Source organism: Nannobrachium achirus, assembly GCF_963921795.1.
Source record: "Nannobrachium achirus genome assembly, chromosome: 5".
Classification (NCBI taxonomy): Eukaryota; Metazoa; Chordata; class Actinopteri; order Myctophiformes; family Myctophidae; genus Nannobrachium; species Nannobrachium achirus.
In genome coordinates, this window is record NC_137814.1 from 27,202,109 (window position 1) to 27,214,562 (window position 12,454).

General features: G+C 41.2%; 2 long non-coding RNA genes across 2 annotated transcripts; both read left to right on the top strand.

Moving 5' to 3' along the window:
- The first annotated feature begins 3,918 nt into the window (after positions 1–3,918).
- Positions 3,919–9,159, top strand: LOC308284766. Its single transcript, XR_013962041.1, has 9 exons — positions 3,919–4,031; positions 5,313–5,415; positions 6,055–6,150; positions 6,507–6,579; positions 6,992–7,083; positions 7,335–7,499; positions 8,082–8,178; positions 8,363–8,478; positions 9,070–9,159. It is a non-coding gene; the product is annotated as an uncharacterized lncRNA (long non-coding RNA).
- Positions 9,160–9,341: 182 nt separating this feature from the next.
- On the top strand, positions 9,342–11,384 carry LOC308284767. The gene is made up of 3 exons (XR_013962042.1): positions 9,342–9,516; positions 9,701–9,816; positions 10,408–11,384. It is a non-coding gene; the product is annotated as an uncharacterized lncRNA (long non-coding RNA).
- The last annotated feature ends 1,070 nt before the right edge of the window (positions 11,385–12,454 follow it).

A 12,454-nucleotide genomic window follows, 5' to 3' on the forward strand; every position in this document is an offset into this window, starting at 1 on the left:
TATTGGTCCAGGATGCCTCTTCAGCAGCCAATCAGAAACCTTGGCAGGTGACTGGTAGAATGAACTTCCTGTTTCAGATTGTTCTCCTCCACTCACTGGAACACAAATCAACAGAGAGCAAGACATTTTACAATGGTAAAGAATAAGAGAACTTCAACTTATAATAATTAATTATTCCATACTTCAAGTTTATAATTGCCATTAGGCTACTGACTGAGGGATTCAATACACACACTATCAGAGTTAATCAGACAAAGACATGTTACATTTATATTCACTGTAAGAACAACAATGAAGTCACATTGAAGTCACATCACATTGAAGTCTGTTATCAGATCAATACAATGACACTCACTGCTCGGATGCCTGAACTGCTTGCTCATCTTCCTCCTCACAGCTGGGAGGGTTGGTTCTTCTGCCTCTGTCACCACAGCCTTCAGCATCCTGTCAATCATCTCCTCTTCTTTCTTCTCCATTAATTCTTCTTCCCTTTCAGTCTTTCAAACAGTGTTTTCTGTCTTGCCCCAGGTCCCATCCCAAAGTGTCTTTGACCGACCTCTCATCTCTATAGTCTGAAGGTCCAAAGTGTCCTCTGTTCCTCGTCACCAGGTCCAAAGTGTCCTCTGTTCCTCGTCACCATGTCTTCTATTTTCTCCATCAGCTCTGTTACCTCTGAAATGTAATTATTTTGGAAGTCTAGAACCTGTAGCCACATTTCTCTAGGATCCACTTCAGAGGTTCTCCTTCAGACTCAATGCACTCCTCCACACGTCTCTCTCGCAGCCAGGTTCCCCATGTAAACAGAACCATGGTGTGTCTCCAGACTCTGTCCCCCAACAGCTCCATGTGTTCCACCACTGATCTTCTGTCAGCTTCTGAGAAACTGGACCTGACAGGAACATTCAGCAGGACAGCGTGGGCTCCAGGAGAGCACAGACTCAGACCGGATAGAAGGACATCTTTGATCTTCTGTGATGGAGGTGTAGTCGACCAGTCTGGACAGTTCACCACACTCACATTTCTGTCAGTAACATGGCTCTGTTGTCTGACACTTTCTGACAGTTTAGTCTGGGTTTTAAACTCCTGGAATATGAGGCATACACTGTGTGTTAGTCATAAAAATCAATACTTAGGAGTTGTTATGCAAAAACACACACATATATACTGTAGATCCAGTCCTATTTTAAAACCTGAGTATGCGGGGCTCGCATATCCGCAAGCCTGGTGTAGCCGGCATCATTGATATCAAAACGTGCTGTACTCGAGCAGCATACTGTATGCTCGCTTTGAAATGCCTGGTGTAGCCCGGCCGTTAGGAAGCAAACCCAAAATAACTACACTTTTGAAACAAGCAACCCACAATTCCCAATCTAACTATTGGCTGTCTGCCATCTGTCAGCATGCTGACATCACTGATACTAAACAGCGTCACCACCATGGTAAAAATGCCCAACTGACATCAACGAAGCCCAACTGACATCACTGACTGACATCACTACAGTGTCCGAATTTGGAGATGACATCACAGACTGGCCTATATGGGCATAAGAGTGCCAGCCAGACAGACGGATACAACGGGTATTGCACAACTAGAGCAGTGATCGCTGAGTGGTTAGTGTCCATACCTAGGACTCCGGAGGCCTCAGAGGTCGCAGGTACGATTCCCCGCTCCAGCTATCACTGCTCCCCTTCCCCCTTGGGCTCCTTGTGAGCATCACTGGGTTGAGTTCAGCTGGGTTAAAGCTGATAAAAAAAGCAGCTGGGTTGGGCTGCGATATCTGAATTTCCCTCGCGGGAGGAGTAGGTAACTATTATTATTATTACAACTGGACATTGATGGTGACTATTCTGCCCAAGGGGGTACCGGTCTGGTTTCTCCAACATTCTGGAGTCTGGAACGTTGTTCTCTGAGAAGATCATCTCGCCGCGCGGCCCGCCGCCGAGCCCCACGCCCCGGGGTTGAAAGTCAGGAGGTCGTAGGCCTTGGAGGAGGCGCGCCGTAGCAGCCGACCAGAGACATCTCCTCTGCAAGCAGCACCTCCGGGACACCCTGCCCATTGTCTGGCACCCAGGGGAGACAGATATATATTTTTTAATACCAACCACCAAGTCCCACCGATATTAGTAGCCGGGGAGCCACTGTGCCAAAATGAGAGACCTGTGATGTCATGACATACTCCAAATTTTTGTTTTTCCTATTAATTTGGTCAATAAGGTACACAGAATGAGAGGCCTGCTCTGCCGGAAACATTGCGAAAAAAAGGTTTCCCATTGACTTCACTATACTGGAAAAAACACACCAAAAAATATGCTTTAAGTAGCATGTGAGGGGTCAAACTAGGGGTTCTTCATGATTCTGAATCCATTGCAAGCATTTTTTTTTTTGCATGAAAAACATTCCTTGGGCTAGATTTCAGCCTCTCAAACCTGTGAAAAGTGATGAGTAATCACTTTTCACCGTTATTTTGGTCCGTTTTCTAGCCCAAGGAATGTTTTTCATGCAAAACAAATGCTCGCAATGGATTCAGAATCATCAAGAACCCCTAGTTTGACCCCTCACATGCAACTTAAAGCATATTTATTTTGGTGTGTTTCTTTCCTGTATAGTCGATGGGACAGTGATACAAATGGCCATAACATTTTTTCGCAATGTTTCCGACAGAGCAGGCCTCTCATTCTGTGTACCTTAATGACCAAATTAATAGAAAAAAACAAAAATAAGAAGTCACAGGTAAAATCCTATTCTTTGAGCTTTTGGGCCCGGCTATAGAAATGTATTTCACAGGAGAGACCTGGCCATATACAGTAAGAGAGATACAACATATTGTTGCAAAAAATAAGACCAAAACTGTGTTTGTTTTCAGGATTCAAAAGTAGCAAAAAATAGCAGATCTACAAGCTCAAAATGCATAGCCTTGCGGCTTGCGGCATGTTTTGAGCTTGTAAGTCTGAGATTGTAGGTCTGCTTCTTTTGTATGAACAAAGTAAGGCATTAATTTGCAATAAAGCAAACATAGATTGTCAATCACAGAGGCCTCTCAGGAAAATAAATATTGCATGCCTCCTTCACCACATGGTATATGATGCCCTTAAATGCTTTGAGTCGATAATATAAATGTGTCTCATTTTAGATATTTTTTGTAGATTATTAAACTCCCAAGCTGCACAGTAAGAATAAAATGAGGTTTTCCTCAGATCTGTCTCACGTTCCAACACAGCGTACATTCAGTACAATAATTAATAAGGCTGAAAGCTGTGGGAACGGAGGAATTAGAATCAAGAACAGGTCTGTCCATGACGGACAAAGTTTTCTTTATCGAGATTACAACCATAAAATGGACATAGTGATTGTAAAATGTCAACAAAAAAGATGTATGATGTATATAAAAGAAAAAGAAAACAGGAAAACATACCACCGGACAATTTCAATATAATATCAAGATAGTATATAATACAAGCAGTGAAACGTTGGTGGGACATGATCTGTGTGATCTGTGCAACAAAAACAATGCAATATACTGTACTGTACATCAACACAGTATAGTGGGAGAAGGAGGTGGAGGGATTTAGAGCTGCAGGCAGAGAGAAGAGAGAGAAGTCAAGATGACACAGTTTGTCTCTCCAGGCCTGATAGTTCTGTTCTGTTCTTTACAACCTGTGTTCTCTGCAGTGTCCTCATACACTGTAATCCCTGATGCAGTAAAACACTGATTGGATTATGTATTAAATACTTGAAATGTGTTAAAGAGTTCTACTAACTGAAACTTATTGCGTGCGTGGAGCACTTTTGTCCTCTTTCAGTAATATTAAAGCTAATATTATATTCATCTGAACGATTTGTCACATAGACGTCACATTGCGTCATGACGTAGTTGCTCAAAGCGCGGAGTTTACAATCTTTGAAACATTTTCTGTAATGGCTGCCGTCTGCTCTGCGCTGGCTCGGACGCATCGGAACTTTCAAAAGTTTTTCTTTGCATATTCTACAACTTCCACGATGACCACGAGTCCTCAAGCAGAACACGTTAACGGTAAGTGTCTTTACACATGAATTCAATAGTTGTTTTTATAATTTGTTCATGTTAAATTCGTTTTTTCCGTGTCGGAGAAGTTTGCCCGCGAAACCCTGTGTAGTGTGTGTGTGTGTGCGTTCGTGCGTGTGAGTTGCTTAAACTATATGAAGCGAGTCATTAAACATGAACTTGTGGTAGTTTTAATAATTTTGATAACACTGGAGTCTTGGTTAAGAGCACACTCCAAAAAATAACATCATGTTTGCCTAAAATGCTCGCTGCCCACTCTGTGTGTGTGTGTGTGTGTGTGTGTGTGTGCGTGCGTGTGTGTGTGTGCGCGCGCGCGCATTGTTTGCTTTGTGTAGCATTATTAGGCTGTATTTAGAGCAGTATTTGATTTTGCTGGTTGTAAATGGTAGCTACATTGTGTTGAAACGTTCATCATTTGTTCTAAATGAAGGAAGACAGATTTATTATGCTCCCTGGCACAGATTCACAAGCATACATCGTGTCACAACACAATTCGCCATTTTCTGTATTTGTTATTTTCACCAAGGCACGCCTAAATTCCAAGTCTTCATTGTGATACACAATGGTACCGACCATATGTTGTTTTCTTGTAGATCTATTCTTTTTGGTGAGTAGCCCTGCCAGAATGTTTTATTTGCTTAAAATTATGTAGGCCTACAGTTTGATTTCATTACTGTATATTAGTTGTGTCCAAGGGTCAATACCATGTTGGCTTATGGTGGACATATTTTGTCATTTTCTTTTTGTCAGACATGGGAAAGGAGCAGACAATATTACCAGAAAAACAGAGCTAGCCTTGAATGAACATAACACTAACTCTTGCGTGTACAAATGAAACCAAATGGACCCTTACAGGTCTGTAACTCTTGAGTCTACAAATGGAACCAAATGAACCCTTACAGGTCTGTTACTCGTTGTCGCTGAGTGTGCTTTGGCAATGTAAACGTATGTTTTCTCATGCCAATAAAGCTCCTTTGAATTGAGTGTCCAAATGGAACCAAATAGACTCTGCAGGTCCATTTGGTTCCATTACACTCAGTTAAGGGGTCCTTAAAAATAAAACATTTGAGAACCATGGAATATGCCATAGTATCGTAGTAGATAAAATAAAACATGACGGTTACTGGGTTACAAAATAAGAACTGAAACAAATAAAAATAAAAATCCAAACACATTGTCTAAAATATTTTGTGTTAGGTGACCATTATTCAAAGTAGTATATTGTTTAACAGTGGACTGGCTTTTGATTGTACCTTCACTTCCTTCCAGGACCAGAAGTCAGAGCAGGCAACAGCACAGGAGGAGACTCCAAGCAACAGGAGAGTCAAAGCAGCAGCTCCAGGGCAAGCATAGAATAGAGCCACTTGACAAGGTACTAACATCACTGAAAACAACGCTGGATTGGATTCAGTAACAGTAGTCTTTAACTTCCACCTTATCCACCAGCCAGCCTTAGTTATCCTATGCAAAGCACCATTATTCAAAGTAGTATATTGCAGGGGTCTTCAACGTTTTCAGGCCAAGGACCCCTTAGTTGAGAGAGAAGAAGCAGGGACCCCCACAACCTGTTCATAGATTCCATATAGTTTCATTGTTTGACAGCACAATCATCAGTGTATTTTGGATTCATGTCAATTTGTGTTTTCAGATATTTAACCACTTGAACCATCAATACTTGATAAACTTGACCTTTCACTCTGTACTTGGTCTGCTCTATTTTTCCCTCTACACCAAACCTCTTTGCCAGAAATAGCAGATCTACAAGCTCACAACGCTGCGTTGTGAGCTTGTAGATCTGCTATTTTTGGCTACAGTTCTCAGAATAAGGACACTAGGGTTCAAGTGGTTAATATAAAAAAGAAAAAAATATAGTTTCTATCACTCAAAGATTTGGAGGGCCCCCTGTAGCAACTCTGAGGACCCCCTAGGGGTCCTGGACCCACTGTTGAAGACCCCTGGTATATTGTTTAACAGTGGACTGGCTTTTGATTGTACTTTCACTTCTTTCCAGGACCAGAAGTCAGAGAAGGCAACAGCGTTGGAGGTAGCAACAGGAGAGTCAAAGCAGCAGCTCCAGGGCAAGCATAGAACAGAGCCACTTGACAAGGTACTAACATCACTGAAAACAACGCTGGATTGATTCAGTAACAGTAGTCCTTAACTTCCACCTTATCCACCAGCCAGCCTTAGTTATCCTATGCAAAGTACTCTGTTATATCTGTCTGTCTTTCAATGTTACTGTATATGAGATGCACAAAGTGTCCTGTGTAAAGAAGCCGTAAAGCTTTCTAGGATCTCCTTTTATTTGACCTTGTACCAGTGATTTGTGCTGTAATGAAACTGTACTTTTTCCCATTACAAACTTCAATTAAAATAATCAATCAATCAGAATGAAAGACAACATTGGGTTTTCTTTCCATAGTGGTATATTTAACAGTGGCTTTTGACTTGACTTCCCTCCAGGCTCCGAAGTCCAAGCAGGCGTTGGAGGTGGCACAGGCTCAAAGCAGCAGCTCCAGGGCAAGCATAGAACAAGGTACTAACATCACTGAAAACAAAGCTGGTTTGGATTCAGTAACAGTAGTCCTTAACTTCCACCTTATCCACCAGCCAGCCAAGGTACTAACATCACTGAACAAACACAATATAGCTATGATTACTGTCAGAATATCAAGCTTGAACCTTTGAACAAAACAAGTTTTAAACCAAAGATTTCACTTACCCTACCTAAATTGTACATTTGGTAGTGTAATGGTAGGCTTATATTAACTGACATTTATGCTGCTGGGGCTAAAATGAAATCACGCTTGTTCAGCAAAGTACGGTGGGTGTATCCAACCAACAGTGATGATTTGAAATCATAAACCGGTTAATAAGTAAAATGGTGGTTAGTTGCTGTCCTACTTGTATGTTTCCTATTGCTTTAATATTGTGTCTTTACTCTGTAGGTCCAGACCCAGCTGACTCAACCCAACTGCAACAGACCAGATGAGCCAGAGTCAGAAAGAACTTCAATAAGCCCAAGACCCAAACGCAGCAGGTAACAAGATAGATAGATACCTTTATTATCCCAAGGGGGAAATTCTACACTGTCTGTATGTACAGTATATCTTGGCGATGTGGAGGCAGCCCACCTCCCTTGCTAAGCATGGAAGCATGTTTTTTGTTTCCAGGTCCCTGCCGGTACAAGAGTCAAGTTCAAATCAATCTTTTCCCTGCACCCCTATCAATCTTTTCCCTGCACCCCTACAAGTATCTGAACCTTTTATTCTGTCCTTTTGTTTTTTATAGGTCTATGCTGAGTTCCAGCGGGTAACAAACCAGAACCTGCCCAACAAGTTCTACACCAAGTTGGATCGCCACACTCCCTTGATGGCAATATTTCGAGAAGAGGCATCCAGATCTGGAGCGGTCGCAGATGCATTGAATGGAATGTTCAAGCTACATGATGAACAGGTAGATATTATGTATCTGCATGATATAACCAGTGTAATGACCCAAATTAAGGGCACGGTGGCGCAGTCAGAAGACCCGTCTCCTCACAGCTAGAAGGTGGGTTTCAATTCCCATCGGGAAGCTGGGGGTGAGTTCTCTCATTCCGCATCCACAGTGCCCACAGGCACACACCCTAGGTTGGGTTGGTGAAAGGGCCTTTCTGAGTTTGCATGTCCTGGCGTGTCTCCTAGGTAATCCTGGTCACTATAATCCCTCCCCCTGGCCAGCCAGGGCGCCTGATGGAGGGGATTGTAACTGGTTGGAATAACGTGTTCATTCCACGCACTACATCCAACCGGGGACGTTCCCCCTGTCAGGTGATAAGAAGCGGGAAGCATGAGCTCAGTTTGGGTCTCTCCCCAGGTTGGCAGAGGGAGCGCAGAGTTCAGGATTACAGTTTAGGCAAATTGGCACCTGGCGAAAAATGGGTTACAAAGTCATGGGATAAAAAAGAGGCAAATAAACTAGTATTGTCCCTAAGACTTGTATTTTAGCTAATTCATTAGTAAATGTCTAAATATTTGCACTTTTTAATCTTCATAGGAATGTGCATGATATCTACACGAAGCGTACAACTGTGCTCCATGCCCTTCCGGTGTTCCTGCGAGAGGATGCCTCTACAGTGTTCAAAACATGCACGGTGAGTCCTCATTATCACACCTAAATTAACCTTCATACTTCTGTGTTCTGTTATTCCGGGGAAAGTGTTGGCTGAAATGTACCGATCGACAAGCTCAGAGTGTGACGCAGGGCGTTGTGTTGTGAGCTTGTTGATCTATTCATTACTAAATGTCTAAATATTTACACTTTTTTAATCTTCATAGGAATGTGCATGATATCTACACGAAGCGTACAACTGTGCTCCATGCCCCTCCGGTGTTCCTGCGAGAGGATGGCGTTCCTGCGAGAGGATGCCTCTACAGTGTTCAAAACGTGCACGGTGAGTCCTCATTATCACACGTGTTTTGTTATTCTAGGGAAAGTGTTGGCTGAAATTTGCCGATCGACAAGCTCGGAGTGACGCAGCGCGTTGTGTTGTGAGCTTGTTGATCTGCTATTTTCTGTGGAAGCTTTCTTCACAATACCAATGCGGGTGCTTAATGGTTCATTTTTGTTAGACTGTGACCAGTTTGCTGGTCAGTCATCTACAGTAATACCATGGTCAGTATACCAGTTACAAATGCTTTTGGCTGATTTGTATATTGCTGCTTAGTTTGTTCAGTAACTGGGGTTGCCCATTTCCTTAAGCTCTTCGGTAAATAGAAACTTCATACCAATTTTATCCGCTCAGAAGAGAACGCCACAAAGATCAGCTTCAATTCTCTAGTATTACAGTTCCAAATTTGTCTTTTTGTTTTATTTTTATTTTATGATCACTTTGAATTGCACTTGTTTATCCTGTCCCGAGTTCATTCTCCTGATCAAACATAATACTAAATACTAGGAAGGTGGAGAAACCTGTTATTGAACTCCTGAGTGATGCGATTACTATGTGATTAGTATGTGATGTACATTTCCTTCATTCCTTCAGGAAATTGACAACGATCCAGGGCTCTTTGGCGGAGTTGTGCTCCTGATGGCGGCGGCAGTTGGAGTCAGGCGGGCTATACACTACAACCCGCACTACATCCAACCGGGGACGTTCCCCCTGTCAGGTGATAAGAAGCGGGAAGCATGAGCTCAGTTTGGGTCTCTCCCCAGGTTGGCAGAGGGAGCGCAGAGTTCAGGATTACAGTTTAGGCAAATTGGCACCTGGCGAAAAATGGGTTACAAAGTCATGGGATAAAAAAGAGGCAAATAAACTAGTATTGTCCCTAAGACTTGTATTTTAGCTAATTCATTAGTAAATGTCTAAATATTTGCACTTTTTAATCTTCATAGGAATGTGCATGATATCTACACGAAGCGTACAACTGTGCTCCATGCCCTTCCGGTGTTCCTGCGAGAGGATGCCTCTACAGTGTTCAAAACATGCACGGTGAGTCCTCATTATCACACCTAAATTAACCTTCATACTTCTGTGTTCTGTTATTCCGGGGAAAGTGTTGGCTGAAATGTACCGATCGACAAGCTCAGAGTGTGACGCAGGGCGTTGTGTTGTGAGCTTGTTGATCTATTCATTACTAAATGTCTAAATATTTACACTTTTTTAATCTTCATAGGAATGTGCATGATATCTACACGAAGCGTACAACTGTGCTCCATGCCCCTCCGGTGTTCCTGCGAGAGGATGGCGTTCCTGCGAGAGGATGCCTCTACAGTGTTCAAAACGTGCACGGTGAGTCCTCATTATCACACGTGTTTTGTTATTCTAGGGAAAGTGTTGGCTGAAATTTGCCGATCGACAAGCTCGGAGTGACGCAGCGCGTTGTGTTGTGAGCTTGTTGATCTGCTATTTTCTGTGGAAGCTTTCTTCACAATACCAATGCGGGTGCTTAATGGTTCATTTTTGTTAGACTGTGACCAGTTTGCTGGTCAGTCATCTACAGTAATACCATGGTCAGTATACCAGTTACAAATGCTTTTGGCTGATTTGTATATTGCTGCTTAGTTTGTTCAGTAACTGGGGTTGCCCATTTCCTTAAGCTCTTCGGTAAATAGAAACTTCATACCAATTTTATCCGCTCAGAAGAGAACGCCACAAAGATCAGCTTCAATTCTCTAGTATTACAGTTCCAAATTTGTCTTTTTGTTTTATTTTTATTTTATGATCACTTTGAATTGCACTTGTTTATCCTGTCCCGAGTTCATTCTCCTGATCAAACATAATACTAAATACTAGGAAGGTGGAGAAACCTGTTATTGAACTCCTGAGTGATGCGATTACTATGTGATTAGTATGTGATGTACATTTCCTTCATTCCTTCAGGAAATTGACAACGATCCAGGGCTCTTTGGCGGAGTTGTGCTCCTGATGGCGGCGGCAGTTGGAGTCAGGCGGGCTATACACTACAACCCGAGGGAAGTCAGTCATCATTGAAGGTGAAGATGTGATCTCCCTTCCCAGATAGTATTCTTTTTTTTTTACGTCAAGGGCCTTCCTTCAGGCCTTGAGGTCAGTGTATCCACAGTTCTCTACTATAAACAAGTTGGACAAGATGAGAGAGTGAATGTGTTGGACATTGTTCAATACCCATGTGTACACAGGGTTTAGTTTTTCTTTTCTATCTTCAAGGATCTTGTCTCTGTTTTTCTTGTATTTACTTAACCTGTATTCAGTGACTACTGATTTCACTTGCATTTAAAAGTGTACATTTCAGTTGTAGTTTGAAGTTTAGAATTAGTTTATGGCTGTATTCATCAACCGTCCAGTTATTAAACTGTATGACCAAATTAAATGAGAATTACAGGGTTCCCACGGTCATGAAATTCCTGGAAATATTTTGAAATTAGAAAAATATTTTTACACTACTGGAAAAGTTTTGGAATTTATCAAGGGTCCTGGAAGGTCCTGGGAAAAAAAGGTATTTTCACAAACCGTGTTATACAGAATTCCTCAACTCTTGCTCGTCAGGGTGGAGGGGTCCCCAGTTAAAACATGATTGATTTTGAGGGTCACGGCCTGAAAAGTTTGAGAACCACTGGCATACTCTACCTGTCTTTGGGCATTGCGCATAGGATTAAGTGACCTGTTATTTGGCTGAATTATTGTTATATAGTCCTGGAAATTGGGTTAAATATTCTGGAAAAAATGAATTGGTAAAGATGTGTGGGAACCCTGGAATTAATTTTAGTTGCACCGTTTAATATTACATTTCAGTTGTTTGACGTTTGCAATCTGTTCATGACAAGATTATGGATGTATTTAACAGTGTTAAAAAAGTACATGGTACTGTCTGTAGTATACTTGCGCTGTGAACCAAGTGGTGCTCACACACATATATAATTATATACACACACACATAGACAGGCAGAGACATACACATACATAGACAGGCAGGCAGGCAGACGGCACACACGTCAAACTCGGAGCAATCAGTAGTAGTTTTATGCAGACAGTTGTTTGTTGTTTACAATCTGCTCGTGGATGTAACAGTTTAAATAAAATGACATGATACTTTTCACTTTTTGTAAAATAGTCTTTATAAAGTTAACCACTACGTTAACATAAACTGGCCTGAAGGCATGTTTGTATAGCTTTTATGGTGTGGTCATTACATGTGTTTGGACAATTCATTGTTTGCACTTTAAATTCATACACTATACCTTGGGTATTACCACGCACTGGAAATGGTTGATACTATTGTAATTGCAAAATGTATCTTCATTTGCTTTTGTCAGTTTATTTTCATGATTGATTTTGAAGTTTTTGGGGGCTACAAGATGTCATTTGTATTTAAAGTTTAAAAATTGACTTATCGTATGTCAATGTTCAAAATGTTAAATAAACTGATTTCATGGAACTTGAATTTCTGCTTTTTTAGTTGTGATTTAATTAAACGGTTAATACAATTATTTCCTGGTAATTGATATATAGAAGTACAAGTAACTAATTTATAAGTTCTGATAACTGATCCATGGTACATGTTAAGTGAAATGTATAAGTACAAGTAACTCTATTTTTTTAAAGTTCTGATAACTGACACATGGTACATGTAACTGAAATATATAAGTACAATTAACTCTATTTTTTAAAGTTCTGATAACTGACACATGGTACATGTAACTGAAATTTATAAGTACGAGCAACTCTATTTTTTAAAGTTCTGATAACTGACACATGGTACATGTAACTGAAATTTATAAGTACGAGCAACTCTATTTTTTAAAGTTCTGATAACTGACACATGGTACATGTAACTAAAAAGTTTACGTTCTGAATACGTCTGACTTTTGAGTTTATTAACTCAAAATTTTTGAGGTAAATGATTCCCTCAAAACTTTTGAGTATTGGTTACTAATTCGGGCTTACAGTG